The sequence below is a fragment of the Myodes glareolus genome, chromosome 8 (assembly GCF_982192425.1).
Source record: "Myodes glareolus chromosome 8, mMyoGla1.1, whole genome shotgun sequence".
In the NCBI taxonomy this organism is placed as follows: Eukaryota; Metazoa; Chordata; class Mammalia; order Rodentia; family Cricetidae; genus Myodes; species Myodes glareolus.
In genome coordinates this window covers 88350523-88367819 of record NC_142033.1, presented here as the reverse complement: position 1 = coordinate 88367819, position 17297 = coordinate 88350523, and positions in this window count along the sequence as shown.

Genomic DNA, 17297 nt, shown 5'->3' with positions numbered 1-17297 from the left:
CTTTTGGTTATTCTCCATAACCTGATGGTAAGACCCTGTGGCTAAAGATACAACTTACTTATGTCTTCAAAAATGAAGAAATCTAGTTGGTGCCCAGCTAGAAGCTTCACCCTAATGACCAACATTCATAATGCTGGAAAGTTCCTTGCTGTCACCCAGCTACCAGCCCCACAACTGACAACAGTGACCTGCTTGCAAGACGTACGGGTAGAACAGTTGTACAGATGTTATGGGAGTAACCAATCACTTTTACAATGTGGATTTAAGGCCCACTTCATGAGATGGAACCCATACCTGACACTGCTAAAATGTCTAATAGGTCACGGGTCAAGGGGAAAACTCAATATTATTAGTCTGCCAAAGGAACATAGCAATAAACTGACCTCTAATGACACACTGCTATCATAGGTCAAGAAGTGTCATGCAGAGAAAGCCCCTTTCCCATGAACATTTTCTTGGTGTTGCTTCTATTGCTTCTTCTGCCTGTTTGTCATTTCGCTGCTGTGCTCAGCTCTTTGGGTCTCTTTGAAAACAAGCAGCTGGAAGGAATGTACGTGGCCCATGGGAACTGCAGTGTGGAGGGAGGAGGAAGAGCAGGAGGAAGGCAAATAAAATTGATGTTGCAAAACCTGAGTCATGGAAGAAAAAATATTTTGTCTGTGAAATTCCAGACAATTGCATCTGAAACTTTGTTAGTCTTAGTATTTCCCAAATGTGATGGGAAAACAGTGGATGGGAGATGGGCCCACGAGTACGTTGTATACATGCTCCATGAAAGGATTGCCTGCTCGTCAGCTGCCCCATAACCAACTCTGGAAGCTATCCTGAAGTCATAATAAGAAAATAAGGCTGAACCTCTAATTGTACTGTTTTGCAAAGTGATACAAATGGGTCACCATGGATCCTTGGGGACCCAGCCCTGTAGTCACATCCGGGCATGTTATCAGACAGAGAAGTGGGTGGTTACAGCGTGACTAGGATTGAGAAGACGAGAGAGTCGTGCACCCAAATGGTGGCCTCTTGTTGTATGTACATTGGGAACAGAAATATGTCAGTGTTTCCACAATGGCAGAATTTATTGAATAACAAATCTCCAAGGCACATCAGTTTCACTGGCAGCGATTTGTCAAGCGGTCCCGATGTCCTTGAGAGCCAGCCGAGGCACCACAGCCTTTTTTTATTACAATCTTAACTATTAGTGTTAACTGTCCCACCTTACATTCCACATCACACAGGAAATATATCTATTCAGTAGGTTGCAGAGAGGCCACAAAATGTTGAAGTAGCCAAAATAGAGTTCGTGGAGTTGCAAAGAAACATAATGGAAAGGAGGAAGCAGGAATCTGAGAGATTATGAGAGGGAGGTCTTGAGTGAGTGGGGTTCTAAGTGAATGTGTGTACCACTTGACATAGCTGGATGTGTCAAGGACCAAGGCCTAGGACACATGGGGAGTTGCTAGAACCTTCTTCCCTAATCTGAGCAATAGCGTCTGCAATCGATTGACCAGTGTGTATAAAAACTTGTGACTGCAGCTTCCTCCTCCTGCATCTTCACAGCCCGATGCTGCTCACCTGCAGACACTCGTATCTAGACCAGCTAACTCTTCCACTGTGCTGTGCATGACAAACAGGCTGAGGTTTTGGTTTGGTCTGGTAGTTGGTGCCTCTCCACCAGAGTGCATGCAGCCTACCTGATCCCAGCTTTCTCCGTCTGTGTGTCTGTCATTTCTTTAGTGTCGCTGGCTTTACTTCATTTCTTTGTCACTCCTAATCAAGCTGAGCAGGACAAGGTAGAAATACAGAGAATCTCTGCTGCGGGAAAGGTCAGGGCACTCAGTCAGGGATCTGCTGGATGCGGCCAACTCAAACGGGACTCATGTCTCGGAGTTGAGCTACAAAAGTGAGATAGAGAAGAGGAAGATTATGAGGGCTAAGGGCAGGACCAGGGCCAGACAGATGACTTGATGGACTAATGGGTGGGTGGCAGTATGGGGAGGCTGCATTAAGGCTGGGGCCTGAGCCCTTTAACAGGCAGGAGTTCTTGACATACGTATCAGGTGGCCAGATGATGAGTCAGCAGGGCTCCTCCTCTTGATGAGGTCCAAATGAGGATGTTTCCCTTTTTTCTCTGTTTGGTCTGTTTGGTGTTTTAAATTCCTATGCCTGGTTTTCATATTTCAACGTGGCCATGTGCTCTTGCAGTCCCGATTTACTTTGTGAAGTTTATAGGGCGCCACTCTTTCTACTTTTAGGAGCAAGTTACCATGTTGCACTCTGCGGGCACAGTGCCAAACAAATTATGATGTTAATATGTTCACCAAGAGGCAGCATCATCCTGCTTCTGCATTCATGATAGAATGAAGTCAAGGGACCAGGGTGAGGGTCCAGCTGATGAGGTTTTTACCCTGCAAAGAGGAGGACCTGAGTTTGAGCCTCAGCATCTGTATGGAAAGTAGAGAGTGATAGTGCACACCTGTATCTCAGCACTAGGAAGTGGAGACAGGGGCATAGCTGGGTTTACTGGCCATTCAGTCAGGATAAATCAGGTGAGCAGGTTCACTGAGAGGCCTTGCCCAAAAGTCAAGATAAAAGGTGTAGACTGACCGAGGAAGATACCCAAAGTTGACATCTGTCCTCCACATACACACATACACACCTGCACACAAATGGGCACACACACATGAACACGTAGGCTCACACACACAAAATGGAGTCAGAAGCTACTTATAGAATGGAGTCTCTCAGGTCGAGGCACAGCCTAGAAAACCACTGTTTCGTACAATGTGAGAATACTTAAGACAAGGCACAGCCTGACGACAGCATCTTCTTTATCTGGAGATGGAAGCTGAGAAGCGTCACCTAAAGGCACGCCCAGATTATGACTCTAGTGTCATAGCAAGGCTGCTTATTTGTTTCCTGGTGCCTGGCAGTTCAGCCACGAAATATCGCATAAAAAACTTATTATTTAAATCACCGCTTGTCCCATTAGCTCTAGCTTCTTATTGGCAACTCAAGCATCTTAATTTAACCCATCTCCATTAATCTGTGCATCACCACAAGGCCGTGGCCTACCAGGAAAGTTTCAGCATGGCTATCTCAGGCAGACGCTCCATGGCTTTCACTCCATGCTCTGCCTTCCTTCTCCCAGCATTCAGTTTAGTTTTCCCCGCCTACCTCTGTTCTACCCTATCACGGGCTCAAGGCATTTTCTCTATTAGCCAATGGGATTCGCGGCATCCAGAGGGGCATCTCACATCACTCCAGCATCCAGGGTACAGTCCTCTGCTTCCAACACTGGCTCTAAAAATAAGTTTTAAATTTCAAACTTTGAAAGGTCTAAAGTGCTGAGTGGACTTCTTAGATATTACACATTCTAATAAAATGACACACTTCTGTAAAGATAAATGCAAGGGTCTAAACAATTTGTATATTATTCTTATTAAGAAATACATTATAAAATGAACTATCCCAACGTGTTCAGAAGAAAGCAGGTCATGAGTCTCCTGAAATCATGATCCAAGCTACTGCTGAGGATGAGTTTGCATAACCGACCCTGAGTTTAAAACCACGAAAACACCCCTCTCCAGTGTGGAACATTGGTCCTCAATAGTGATCGGCAGCTGAGTGAGCTGGTGTGGAAATGTTCCTCATTGTCACATCTTTATTGGCTACTCAGTACATCTGTTCTGGTTCCTGCAGAAATGGCCAGACACTTCAGCAAACCAGGAGGTCTTGGAATTCTCATGTGGTTCCCGCTGCACTGAATCTGGATGGAAAACTTGTACTTTTAAAATTTACAATCGTGCAGACTCGGCAACATCTGGATAGCTTTGCCCTATGGCTTTTCCTGTTTCTGTAGATTTAGACTCAAGTTATGATGCGTATGAAGTGCCGAAACCCTCAAGTGTAGCAGGTGTGAGTTCAGTCTGGCAAAACCTAATAGTACATTCAGTTTACCTTGACAAAGACTTTTACAAAACACATTGAATTCTGCTTCGGATCTTTACCAAGCAACGTAATCCTCAAGGAGGTGGAAGAGCATTGGGGGTGGGGTGAGCATTTTTAGATTTTTAGGGATGAAAAGGTAGATTTTATTATCCAAACTATCTCTTATCACATGGCCTGCTAGAGCACACAAAATTCTCTCTCTCTCTCTCTCTCTCTCTCTGTGTGTGTGTGTGTGTGTGTGTGTGTGTGTGTGTCTGTGTGTTTCTGTGTGTGTGGACGCACATGTGTTTCACAAGACCAATAACTAACACATGAGGAGAAATATATACATTTCTCAATTATAAGAGTCCTTTAATATAGAATTTTGGCTCATTTCTATGCTATGTTTTAGAACTTTACTTCCAATGAGAAAAGGAAAGAGAGAATGGAGACTATGGGAGCAAAGGGTGAAGAGTGTGCTGGGATGTGTGAGGGATGTGTGCTGGGATGTATATGGGATGTGTGTGGGATGTGCAGGGATGTGTGTGGGATGTGTGTGGGATGTGCAGGGATGTGTGTGGGATGTGTGTGGGATGTGCAGGGATGTGTGTGGAATGTATGTGGGATGTGCAGGGATGTGTGTGAGATGTGCAGGGATGTGTGTGGGATGTGTGTGGGATGTGCAGGGATGTGTGTGTGATGTGTGTGGGATGTATGTGGGATGTGTGTGGGATGTATGTGGGATGTGTGTGGAATGTATGTGAGATGTGTGTGGGATGTGTGTGGGATGTATATGGGATGTATGTGGGATGTGCAGGGATGTGTGTGGGATGTGTTCTGAGACATGTGTGGGACGTGTGTGGGATGTGTGCTGGAATGTGTGTGGGATGTGTGTGGGATGTATATGGGATGTGTGTGGGATGTATGTGGGATGTGTGTGGGATGTATGTGAGATGTGTGTGGGATGTGTGTGGAATGTATGTGGGATGTATGTGGGATGTGTGCTGAGATGTGCAGGGATGTGTGTGGGATGTGTGCTGGATGTGTGTGGGATATGTGTAGGATGTGAGCCCCACCAATAGGCCCATAATAAAATATTCACCTGAACAGCTTCAGAGTTCCCAGAAGTCTTTGCAGCTCTCGGAGGAAACCGTCGCTGCCCTCTTTCAGGGGTTTATTGAAAACTCCTGGAGCTGCCCAGAGCTGGCGCTTTGCTTGGGTAGGGTGCTTTCCTTCCTAGAACAGGTTAGATCAATTCGAATTTTCGACCTGACCTACCCTTCACCCGTAATGACTTCCTGGTTCCTCGGTCACAGGGTGATTTATGAGCAAGAACAAAGAATGATGTGTCTATTCTAGCAGCAAGGAAAACCAGCAAAGTTATTAATGGGGGAAAGTGTGGAAGGAAATAAAGAGACGGGGGTCTGAGAAGATAACCCCAGCAGCCGAGCAAAGCCTGCCCCAGCAGCTGTAATTACAGAACCACTGGGCGCATAAAACAGAGAAACCCATTTTATTAAAAAAAATCAATGTTTTATACAATTTGAAGAGTGTTCATAATTTTAAACACTTGCAAGGCCCGTGTTCTGAACTTCTCTTTTCTTTAGAGATGAGTGCTCCCATAGTGTTCAGACAAGGGCTACCCTGGGGAAACCTCGTTCGTTTCCAAATGGAAGCCATCTTGACCTGGGAACTCTGCCACCCATGTTTAGATAGTACTCTGGTCCTGGCCTTGTCTCTTGTGCCTGCTCTTAAACAGTTTCAACCTTTCAACCTGTAAGCATGGCTTTCCCAGTTTCAAGTTTATAAAAATCTGAAGTCCACAGTTGCCAAATACCCGACAGTAACCACTCACTCTCCATCCTCACATTTTCTTCAGTTAAGAATCATAACTTTTGTGAGCTTGACAAGAGCGTGGGTCTTTCTTCAGCAGATGCTTCCGTAAATATTTGTTGTTGTTGGTTGTTTGTTTGTTTGTTTTTGGTTTGGAGTTTGGGAAAAAATGATGTAAAATTAATGAATACAGATTTGATTATTTCCAACCTACAATTCCATAAGGAATATAATTTGATATCAAATTCCAGTCTCGTTTACAAAGGCCTTCCATAATTAAAATGCCTCAATCTTCCTCAAATTAGAAAAGCAAATTGTTCATATCATAAGTCGGCTTTTTCCTGTTTAATGAAGTCACTCCGTTGATTTATGACACACATTATTTTATATCAAAGTGCAATGAAATAAGCATTACCAAAGGTAATCTCCATAATGTCTGGAAAGGGATTGGAAACCTCAGCGCAACAATGAACGCTGTATTTAAAATGCAAAACCCAAAGACATTATTATGGTTTTGATTTCTTACGGCACAGCTTCGCCCGATCAGTTATATTACCAGGGCCGCACAAAGGGTGTTTGCGTATGAATGCAGCTAAGATAACAGACGGGAAAAATGAAATATCAAGTCAATTTTCATGCAGAAATTGTTATCAAAGGGATGATAAAGTCAAACTGTATAATCACAAGAAAAAAAAACAATTGATGAAGAAGAGTCTCAAACAGAGCAAGCTGACTGATGTGGGCTGGAAGCCCTTTCTCTGTGGAAGTGTGTAGCCGTGGGAAGGGACAGTATGAACAGATCCACCTGAAACATTGCTGATTACTCTTTAGACACAGCCTCCCAGCACCTCTTTGCAAATCGAATCCTGCACAGCCTATGTGCCTGCTGTGAATGAGGGTGAGTTCCCAACTAGCTCAGATTCTAACTAATGGAAAGGATGTATGTGAGCCTTAAAACAACTCTGCTTCAGAGTCAGAGGGAATTCCCAGGCAGCAAAGCATACACACACACACACACACACACACACACACACACACACACACACATACACACACACACACACCCTGAAATTCTTCCAGTATGCCAAAGTGCACGTATGCACAAGTGACGGTCATGTTGGGGAACATCTGCTCCGCTGAACTTTAGCCTTCTGGAACAAGAAGTAAATAATGAGCAAGCACACCTTGCATAGAAGGACTACACATTATATCATCTCTGCACATCCCCCCCCACACACACACACACGCGCGCGCGCGCACGCACCCAAAGCAGTGTGCCAAGTGAATGTGGCTCTTTCTAACTCTTTTTTAAGTCCCTTAGCTCGAGGCCTCAGAAATTAGGCAGAGAGCAGCAGCGGAGGACTTTACTATTTAATCCCCGTGCTGTAATTTTTTAATTAGCCATTAGGAAGATGAAGGCAGGTTCAGACAGAGATGAAACGAAAGACTTGGGGAAAGCATGGCTTTCTTCAAGGGTCCACAGAAATCACAGGAAAGACTTGGTCTCCAGGGAGGAACCAAATGACAAGGAACGCAGAGGCCACTTCCTTGGGTCCCTTGGGCAAATCTAAACCTAGTTGTTTGAAAGCTGGGGGTTTAACTGGATTTCCTAAGAGATGTCGTGTCTTGGCGTCAGCCTCTTATACCTTGGGGGTGGGCAGATGAGCAGGACAAAGCACATTGCTGTGTGCACCGAGGTGGCTGATCGCGGGTGTCTGTGCCTCGGACTCTGGATCACAAAAGACGGAATTCAAGGGCAGGATGAGATTGCGGGCTGCTCAGCCAAGCCTTAGCCTGTTCTTATTCTCTCGTGCCGATTGGTGGGATTGTGGGGGAAAGGTATGAAAATACAGAAAGCACTGAGGATCCCAGAAGGGGGGGGCACCTGTAAATAGTGGATAAGAACCAACCCGAACAGTGAGCTACCGCAAACCCTGCGTGCCGATCGCTCCCGTTCCTTTGCAGCAAGGTGCTAGTAAGTTCCAGTTCCAAACATTAGTGTTTTAAAAGGTGTATTCCCCAAGATGAAGCATAGAAACAGTACTTACTTAGATTATGGGTCTTCAAGTGATTTTAGGTACAATTAAATCTGGCTGAAAATATTGAAATGATATTAACAGATGGGTCCTAGTACTTAAAAAAAACAGAAGTTGAGAGTTCGCTGCTTTTTATTATTTATGTCTGCTGCTTTGGTATTTCCCATGTTAGTAATGGCGTTGTTCATTCATTCAGTAAGATGAAGCCTCCATCTAATTAAACACAAAATCTCATTTATGAAAGTGCAGAATTTCCTCACATTCCTCCTCCGCTCAGGATGCTCCTCACTGCCTGGGTCTAGCCTCTCTCTGTCTCTGTCTCTCCGAATGTCCCCACCCAACCCCCGCCAATCTCTCACCCCAACTCAACCCCACATATCCATTATAGAAGGATTTTTTTTCTAAGATCACATCTGGCTACGCAGCAGTTATGATTTAGTTAGTTCAAAGGATACCCAGGGAATATACACTATTTTTAACATTCATGAAATTTCTAAATGAAATATAGAAAAATGTAATTCTCTTAAGCCAGTGCTCCAAATCCAATAACTATCAACATTTTCTAATACTCATCCAACTTAAAAAAAAAAAACCCAAAACAGAAAGATCCACATTGACCAGCTTTTTTTTGCTAAAATATTTAAAGATAAATCTAAGAACCTATCATTTGATCCATATTACAGGAAATTCGTATTCATACTGTATTAGTCACATGACTACCTTGTATTTGGTTTAGGGTAAGTGTATTGAAATTTTTCTGGGAGGCTGGAAAGTAGCTCCATGGCAGAACATTTGTGTGGCATGTGCGAGGTCCTGAGTTCAAGCCCCGAATGGCTAAAATAATGCTAGGATTTATAAAGACCAATCAGTAGGGATCCTAGTGCCTTCTTAGAGTTGAAACTCTCCAGCAAGGTGCAGATAGCACCTGGAGATCCTGGTCCCTTAGGACTCACCCACCCAGCAGGTAACCATGAGATCTCCCCCTCCTAGCCTTTGCTCTCCTCTTCCTCTTCTTGGTAAGAGCTTTCCTGCTCCATTCAGAACATTGTTCTGTCTCCTGAACCAAACAGAATCAAATATGCCTTGCCTAAGTTGTGCTGGCCTTTCCTAAGACAGTACCGTGAGCTCGGGACCAAAGTGCCCTTGGAAGTAGCTGAAGATCTAGGTTTCAATAGAAACTGGGCAATTTGGTTCATTTACAACATGGGAATTACAATTAAGCACAAAAGCTGGACTGGAAATGTAATAACTTTATGGTGACCATGTAACATATTATCTAGTTTGACATCTACAAGAAAGGATCGCTATTAATAATTAGCAAAGACGTAAATGACTAATGTTGTAGCTTGCATGTGGAATGACCCCCCCCACAGGCTCAAGTGTTTCAACACTTTGTCCCCAGTTGCTGGTACCGTTTTTTCTTTTGGTTTTTTCCGAAGTCGTGGAATCTTTTGTACATGGGGACTAGCTATCAGACATAGGGCTGTAGAGACAAGCCTTGAGGATTATAAGCTGGCGGCCCCACTTCCCCATCTGGCTTCCAGCTTCCTGATGCACTAAGATGTAGCAAAGTATGTTATAAGCTTCCACCACCACCACCACAGGATCCCCAGCCACCCTGCCTTCCCCTCCCTCTCCCTCCCCCCACCCGTGCCATGATGAATACACCTTTAAACTGGGCGTCGGGTTGAAACTCCCCCCTTAACTTTCTTCAGCAGCTGCTCTGCCAGAGTGATTACTAAAGCAATTAAGACACCTGAAATCTTCCAGTGGCCAGCTGCAAGATCACGTGACCACGATAGGCATTTCTGTTCTGTGTTTTTAAAGGAGCAATGCAGTTTTTTTACAACAAGGCAACATCCCCTCTCTAGGATTGGCTGCCCTGGATAAGAGTTAGCCTCTGCCCTGCTAGCTCTAGCCCAAACAGCCCAGATGCTCATCTCTCCGGGACAGGCAGGAGAAACACATGCAGGCAAGTCTACATTCATATACCTGAAAAGAAGTGAATTCTTCCTCCAAAATGAACAGGAAAGATTCAGTGTCCTGAGGCACTGGGGGTGGTAGGGTTCTCTGGAACAGTCAGAAATGATGGGGCTTGCTTTCTTCTTTCAGAAGTGATCTCCCCTTCCTTTCAGTTGAATGTTCAAGGACAACAAGATGGGGATATCCAGCATCTATCATGCATGCTTGCTCTGACCTCCAAATCAGAGCTTTACTAGACAAAAGCACACAGGCCAAGTCTGCCACTGAAATCACGCTGCTCCGTGATTAGTGTCCCATGTTCTACAGCTCCCGTCCCACCGGGGCACACCTGATACAAACTCAGCCTTGTTTCTAGAAGAGAACAGGGCTGATATGGGTGGTTTGCATAAGAGAAATTGGGTAGTGTCACTGAAAAACGTATTCAAATGGACTTGAATTTCGTTTAAAGCCTGACATGTCACGTGATACCCAACTGCAAGCAAATGCCAGTTTAAAATTCTCTGTGTTAGCTTAAAAGGCAGTATATTGAAGTATTGCCAATATCTGGGCTTGCTTATGGTTCTGTTTTTCCTTCTCTGAGGTCTGAATGAGACAACTGGTAATAATCTTGTTGTGGTTGCTTTGAGATGGAAAAAGTAGATGGATGTTCATTGCTGGATGTTTTAATAATTCTTATGTTTCTTTGAGACATTAATTTTAATGGTTGCATCTCAAATGAGCTCTTGTTTCCAAGTCCCAAGGGATGGTGCATTGTACAACATTCTACTGCATTGTACAACATCACATTAAAAACTAAAGAGAAAATTTTTCATGCTAGGGATGGGGACAGGATGTTGGATTATGGATAACAGACAAATAGAAATGAGCACTCATCTACAGCATGATAGCTCACAATAGCTAAACATGTATGGAATAAATATCTAAAGGAAAAGGAACTGAAAAGTTCCAACTGCCAAGTAATTGACAGGAAATCATAGACATTATATAGTTGTGAGTAATACTCATTGTTCATATATATCAAAGTATCAGATTATGCCCTGTAAATGTGTACAATTAAAATAACAATTTAAAAATAAAAATTTTATTATAGAAAATATCAAGTATTTGCTAAATAGAATAACAGTCTTACATTTTTGTCTCTAAGAATAACTATGTTTTATACTTTCTATATCATTTTTCCAATACTTCTCCTTTGATGAATTACATCAAAGTATTCAGTCTACATATAAATAAGTAAATAATATATAGTATATAATATATATAGTGTGTGTAGGTGTTTATATGTAGTATATGTACTTCTTAGCATGAATACATGTATCACTATGTTTTTCTCATTTTTTTCTTTTCTTTTTGAGATTATAAAATAGTTACTATATTTCCCCTTCCTCTTTCCTCCCACCAAACCCTGTCTTATAACTCCTTCTTGTTCTCTTTCAAACTTATATCCTCTTTTTTTAAATCAACTGTTGCTACATTCATATATGTATATACCTATATATCTAGATATATCATGATATATCTGTGTAATGTTACCTGCATGTATGTTTTCAGGGCTGGCCATTTGGTATTGCATAACCAATTGGTGTGCTCCTCCCTGGAGAAGTTTATTTTTTCCCCTTTCAGCATTCCTTAATTGCTTGTAGCTCTTTGTGTAGAGTTGAGGCGTCGTGGTCTTTATCCTGTCTATTTTTGCATGCCTATTGGTGCTGCCCTGTTCAGCTCATGGGGCAGTCGTGTTATTGAGACATTATGGGTTTAGCTTCTGCCGTTACTAGGAGACACAATCTCACAGCAAGCTTCCTGATTCTCTGGTTCTTACCATCTTTCTGTGCTCCTCCTAGGCAATGTTACTGGAGTCGTAGGTCTCCCAGAATTGTTTTATAGGTGTATTCTTTAGGACTGGGCTCCACAACCTTGCCTGCTGATTGACTGTGGATTTATGATCCAGTCCCTACTGTTGCATAGAGAAGTTCCCTTGATGAGGGACGAGGATGTGCCTAAGAACAGATGATTAGAATGTAGGTAGGAATTGTGCTGGCTTAGTATAGTGGTGGCTGTAGGCTCTCCCGCAAGATCCATGACGTCACCATCCCTGTGTATGGTTAGCTAGGCTTCCTTTACCCACTCCTGTTGAATGGGTCTTAAGTCCAATTGGAGAGCTGTTGGTTACCACCAAGGTATGCATGCATTATTGCACCCTTGTGGTTGTCATGCATGCCATCCTGGTCATAGTTGTGACTCATATTAACCTTTATTGTTTGAAGAAGCCTCTCTAATTGAACACAAAGCTCATTGATTCAGCTAGTCTGGCTGACCAATGAGCTTCAGGGATCCGCCTGCCTCTGTGCCCTTATTGCTGAGGTTACAGGTGCGTGCTTCCGTACCCAGCTTTGTACATAGGTTCTGGGAATCTACACGTGGCTCTTCAGGCTTCCATGGCAGACGTTTTACCATCAGAGTCATTTCCCAAGTCCCAACCAATATGTATACATTTGTAAAGGAAATGCACAAATACATAATTTTCTTGGGGCCAGGGCATGTTGTCTTTATTTATTTTAATGGCATAAAGTGTTTCCTTGTATGGAAAGATCAACTTGAAAGTTATTTCTCTATTGTGCAATTAGGTTGGATCCTGTGTAGTTCTACCACTAAGGTGTGTTGAATGTAGTGTACATTAGAAACCACTGTTCCTGTAGGGATGGGACCTAGGAATAAATGTCTCAGGGTCAATTCGGTACTAAACTCTGAAGCCATTTGTGTTCCTCCCAAGAAAAGGTGAAGACCTGACCACAGGAGTCTTCTGCTAATAGAAATTTCGAGCTACAATGAGGGATTATGGGACTCCATCCTTCATACTTAGTGTATCACTGCATGAGGAAGCACTGGACATGTTAAGCTGCTACTCTGACTGAAAGGAACGATGAAATGAAAGAAAAATATAGACCAGGATGGCCTGGATGAAGGCTGGCTTCATGAGCCTGGCCTAAGCAGTTGCCAGCAGTTGGTTGGACTTTCTTACCTGAGAACGGCTAATGGGCACAGCCAGGCTTTGGTCCAGGATTACTCTTTCTGACCAGTAACCAACATAGGTTTCCAAGAGGAAAACCAAGTATTGACTATGTTTGGTGTCAAAAGTAAACTTTTGATTTGGGTCATATTTTAGTAACAAGCAATGTTTTATTTAGATGGTAATGGAATATCAGTAACCTATTTCTTGGGTTGTTTAAAATTTTTGCCAATGGAGTATTTGGTATAGAACCAGCCTGTCCCTAAAAGGGCCATAAGTAGAGAATTTGGCAAGACTCATGGATAAGCCTAAACTTCAGTACCACATCTGAGTTTCATTCTTTTTTCAGCTAAAATACGCTGATGCTGTATAAAAATCCTGGTCACACTGGTGCTTTCAAGAACAGTTTGAAATTGACAAATTCTGGGCTACATCTCTGTCAAAACCAGAAGTAACTGAGAACTCCTATGTGGTAAGTTACCTGCACCCTTCCTGACTCTGTGAGTTTTACAGTACAAACAACCTAGCAAGACAATTCAGTGTCGTCTAGAAAGCATCTCCAAAAGGATGGTATAGGGAAGGGAAGCCAAAGAAACTAACTGAGAGCTGCGTTCAGCAATTCACCAAAGATTTAGAAGGAGTTTTTGCAAAGAGCATGGACGCTCAACCATAGGGGGGACTGCATTTTAGTCTAAGAGATATGAAAACAAACGGACTCAGAAATAGAAAAAAGTCAGTACCAATGGAAGTAGCCCACAACATAGCCAAATCAAGTTGAATTTGCTGTTTGGGGAAAGGTATACATGATAGTACCAGGTTTCCTCCTACTAACCTAGCACTGACGGCTGCGTGGTATCTAGTAGAGGAATCTATTGTGTTTATTAGTGTACACTTGGGTTTCACTTTGGAAATAATTTGCTGCTAAATATAAAAAGAAGGCCATCCAAAGATTTAGTCTGAGCCAAGCAATTAATTCCCCTTTCATTGTGGATGGAGGGCAAACAAGATCTGGGCATGCCTCCTTTGCGTCTTTGGCTGGAAATCAGATCATGCGTTGCTGAAGTCAGTTCTTTCTATGAGCAGGCGGTAAGAAAATGAAAATGTGGGAAAACGCTCTCTTTCAGAGTTAGATTGGGACATGTTAGTCCACCTAGATATGTTCTACAAAAATCTTGGAGCCACTAATACTTGCCAGGGAAATTTAAGCCGGTGCTCCTAGAGGCTCATAATCCTCTAATTTAGGATCACTGAGCTGAGAATACCAATTTAAATAGGATCTTTATCTTGGTTTATGTGGATCACGGGAAGAGCGTGGATTGTACATTTTTAAATTCTTGAAAAGAGAAATCAAAATAACATCATTTTATTTGGTTAAAATGGCATGATATTCAATCTGTTGTGTTCATTAATAAAGGTTTATTGAAACACAGACATATTTATTTATTACACAGACATATTCATTTATTTTCATACCGTTGATGGCTGCTTTTGTGATATCATGGCAGCAGCATTGACTGAGTGACATGGACTATGTCTCAGGGTCAGACATATTTTGTAGCTAACCCTTCCAAAAAAGAATTTGCCCGCTCTTGTTCTCATGCAATAAGCTACCAGACCTCTAGGCCAGGCAAGGCTGGGTATGGTAGTCCCTGGTGGGGACTGTCCTCAGCCTGCACTCTCCAGGGCTCACAGATTTCAAACCTTTCTGTCCTTTCTCCTGCACTAGCGGCTTGAGAAAAGCAGCGAACTGTATGCTTATTTTAACACAGCATCAAAGCCTCTTTATATTAAGAGCTCGTGGCTTGTGGAATTTGGGGAGTTTTAGTGCTGTGTGCAAACTAGAGCTCACCATGACAGCAAGAAAAGGCACATGTAATTTTGTTGTCCTATCACATCAATATTCAGCTCACAATGACAGTATTGTACTAACGTGGCACCACAATGCCAGTGTAGAAGGTCAAATTGTTCCCATTACTGCAGATTATTAGCGCCTTTCAATGGGCTCTGGAAAACAATGTGATGAATCTTTATCAGTCATCTTGAGTTCCAGTTGGAATACCAGGACCAAAATAGATCAATGACAGGCTCTGGCTATGGCGCTGGGTTTCTTTAGAGAAGCCAGGCCAGGGCCAATCCAGGAAAAAAAATGCTGGAACTTAATTAGAGGATCATCTGCTTTCTTCTGGGCTTTGGCAAAACTGAACTGTTTTGTTTCTGAAATTGTGAGTGTTGATGTCTGGCTCCAAAGCTTGGGGGTTAGCACACCTGGTCTTGCAAATGTTGAAATTCTGCAAAATGCGGCGAAGACTTGTCCTGTTGGTCGCTGCTCTTCTGAGTCTCACCATGTGTGTATGCATGCATGTGTGCACACGTGTGTGAAGGCCAGAGCAGCTTTTCTCAGCTGCTTTCCGTTTTATGTTTTGAGACAGGGGCTCTCGCTGAACCTGACGCTAACTCACCCGTGTAGCCCAGCCCTTCATGTGGGTCCCTAGTGAGCAGACTCACTGACTGGTGTAGCCCAGCTCTTCATGCGGGTCCCTAGTGAGCAGACTCACTGACTGGTGTAGCCCAGCTCTTCATGCGGGCTCCTAGGGCTCGGACTCACGGTGGAGCAGCAGACACTTTACTGATTCTCATTTGTTTACTTTCTTGCTCTGTCCAAGATAAATGCGGACTGCCTGTGTCTGGTCCCCTGTGTCCTCTTGTCCTTCTGCAGGCACCTTGTTCCTTCAGGCCTCCCTTTTCCAGCTCAGCTCATCAGCATGTAAACCTTTTCTGTTTTAAGCAAAGACGCAGACAGGACTTTCTTTTACTTCCCATTCTCTCACCCTTTCTTTGACAGCTGGGCTTCCTTCCTTTCTTTACGGCATTTCTCATGCCCACTTCTCTTCCAGCATCTTTAGCTGTTGTCCTGATTCTTTCCGTTTCAGTCTCAAAGCTCCTCCATGCTGCCACCTCCAGAGGATGGTCTCCCGTCCTTTGCATGAATTAACTTGTTTGCACTTGACATTGATCAGTCTTTCGACGTTACTATTTCTTCATCGGCTGGTGCCTCGCTCCCACGTTCTTCCCTGGGTCTCGTCCACTCCTTCTTGGGTTTTCAGCAAGGCTCCTCTGCTTGCCCCTTTCCTGTTAACATTCCCCAGCTTGCCAACTGATTCTCTTTTCTCATCGTATGCATCCACTATAAAAGGCATCAATCAGACCTCTAGCCTCAACTGCCACATCTACCCTGTAGATTCCAAAGCCCGCCATTCAGATTTGTACCTATGTTCAGGGGCTGTGCAGCTTAAAGAACTAAGCCACCTCATGATATTTCTGAAACACAAATCAAGTCGAGCATAGACAATGGCGAGACTCTTCAGTCTTCATCCAAAACTGTTTCCTGGCCCATATGGCCAATCATTCAAATCGGAAGTCCTACCTAGATTGTTTCCTTGAGCCCATAGAAGCTCCCAAAGTTTTAAATAGTCTCCATATTCAGATTTTTGCTCATTCTACTTCTGTTGTCTTCTTCTCACTTGGATAAGCCACAGCCTAGTTTTTCTAACTCCTTGTTCTATTCCCTTTTGCCCATGAAATGTATCCTCAGCATTGTTCTGGAATGATCCTACGGAACTGATGATATGTGGCCAGTGATGGCTCACTTTTTAATGTCCCCAGTCAACTCCAATGGCTTCCTGAGGAATGAAATAAGTTATTTAAATTGAGCTCTTCCTGGATCTCAGAGGGCTCTCCCCAGCTTGCTGAAGAAGCTTTGAACGGTTTCTTCTGACTCTTAGGACTTACTGAGACTTACTGAATCTGCTTTTATGTAGCATTTTTGAGTGGAGAGGCCGATACAGTGAATTTTCAGAATGAGGTTCTGTGTGAAGGTGTGCGTACACAAACTCCTGTGTGCCACGTTCTCTGCTTTCAACTGCTTAGTTTCCGTTAAACCTCATGAATTCTTTAGTCACTTGGGATGGCTCCCTGCCCTTCGCTGGAGTCTGCATGAATGCTTTTTCTATCGGTGTGTTGGTTAACTAGCCCAGATCTTTCGTTTCCCATGTCATAATTTCAGATGTCCCTTCTCTAATAGCCCAATATGCATTTAAATCCAGGTCTTGTCAACTGTGGAAAACTGACGACTAACCAGGGGCTCCACTACCATCATTTCCCATTCCTTGTTTGATCATCTGTGTCTGATCATCGATGGAGACCCAAAGTGTATGGAAGAGTTCATTGCCTATTAATAATAATACCAATGTTAGCTAACATTCATGTAACTGCGTGAAATGCTGCGTATGCATGAATATCTGTGCTATCTTCAAAGTAATGCTGTTACGAGCACTATCATTTTACTGGTGGAGACAGTAGCTCAGGAAGAGAAGAGAGGCTTCCGGTCTTACAAGTACTACCAGGCAGATACAGGATTCAGTCCGAGAATCTGGCCTCTGACCTGTGATTTTGTTCTGCCTGGTAGTATGCTCGCTTAGAAATACCTTCGTGTGTTAGTCAGGTTTCTCTAG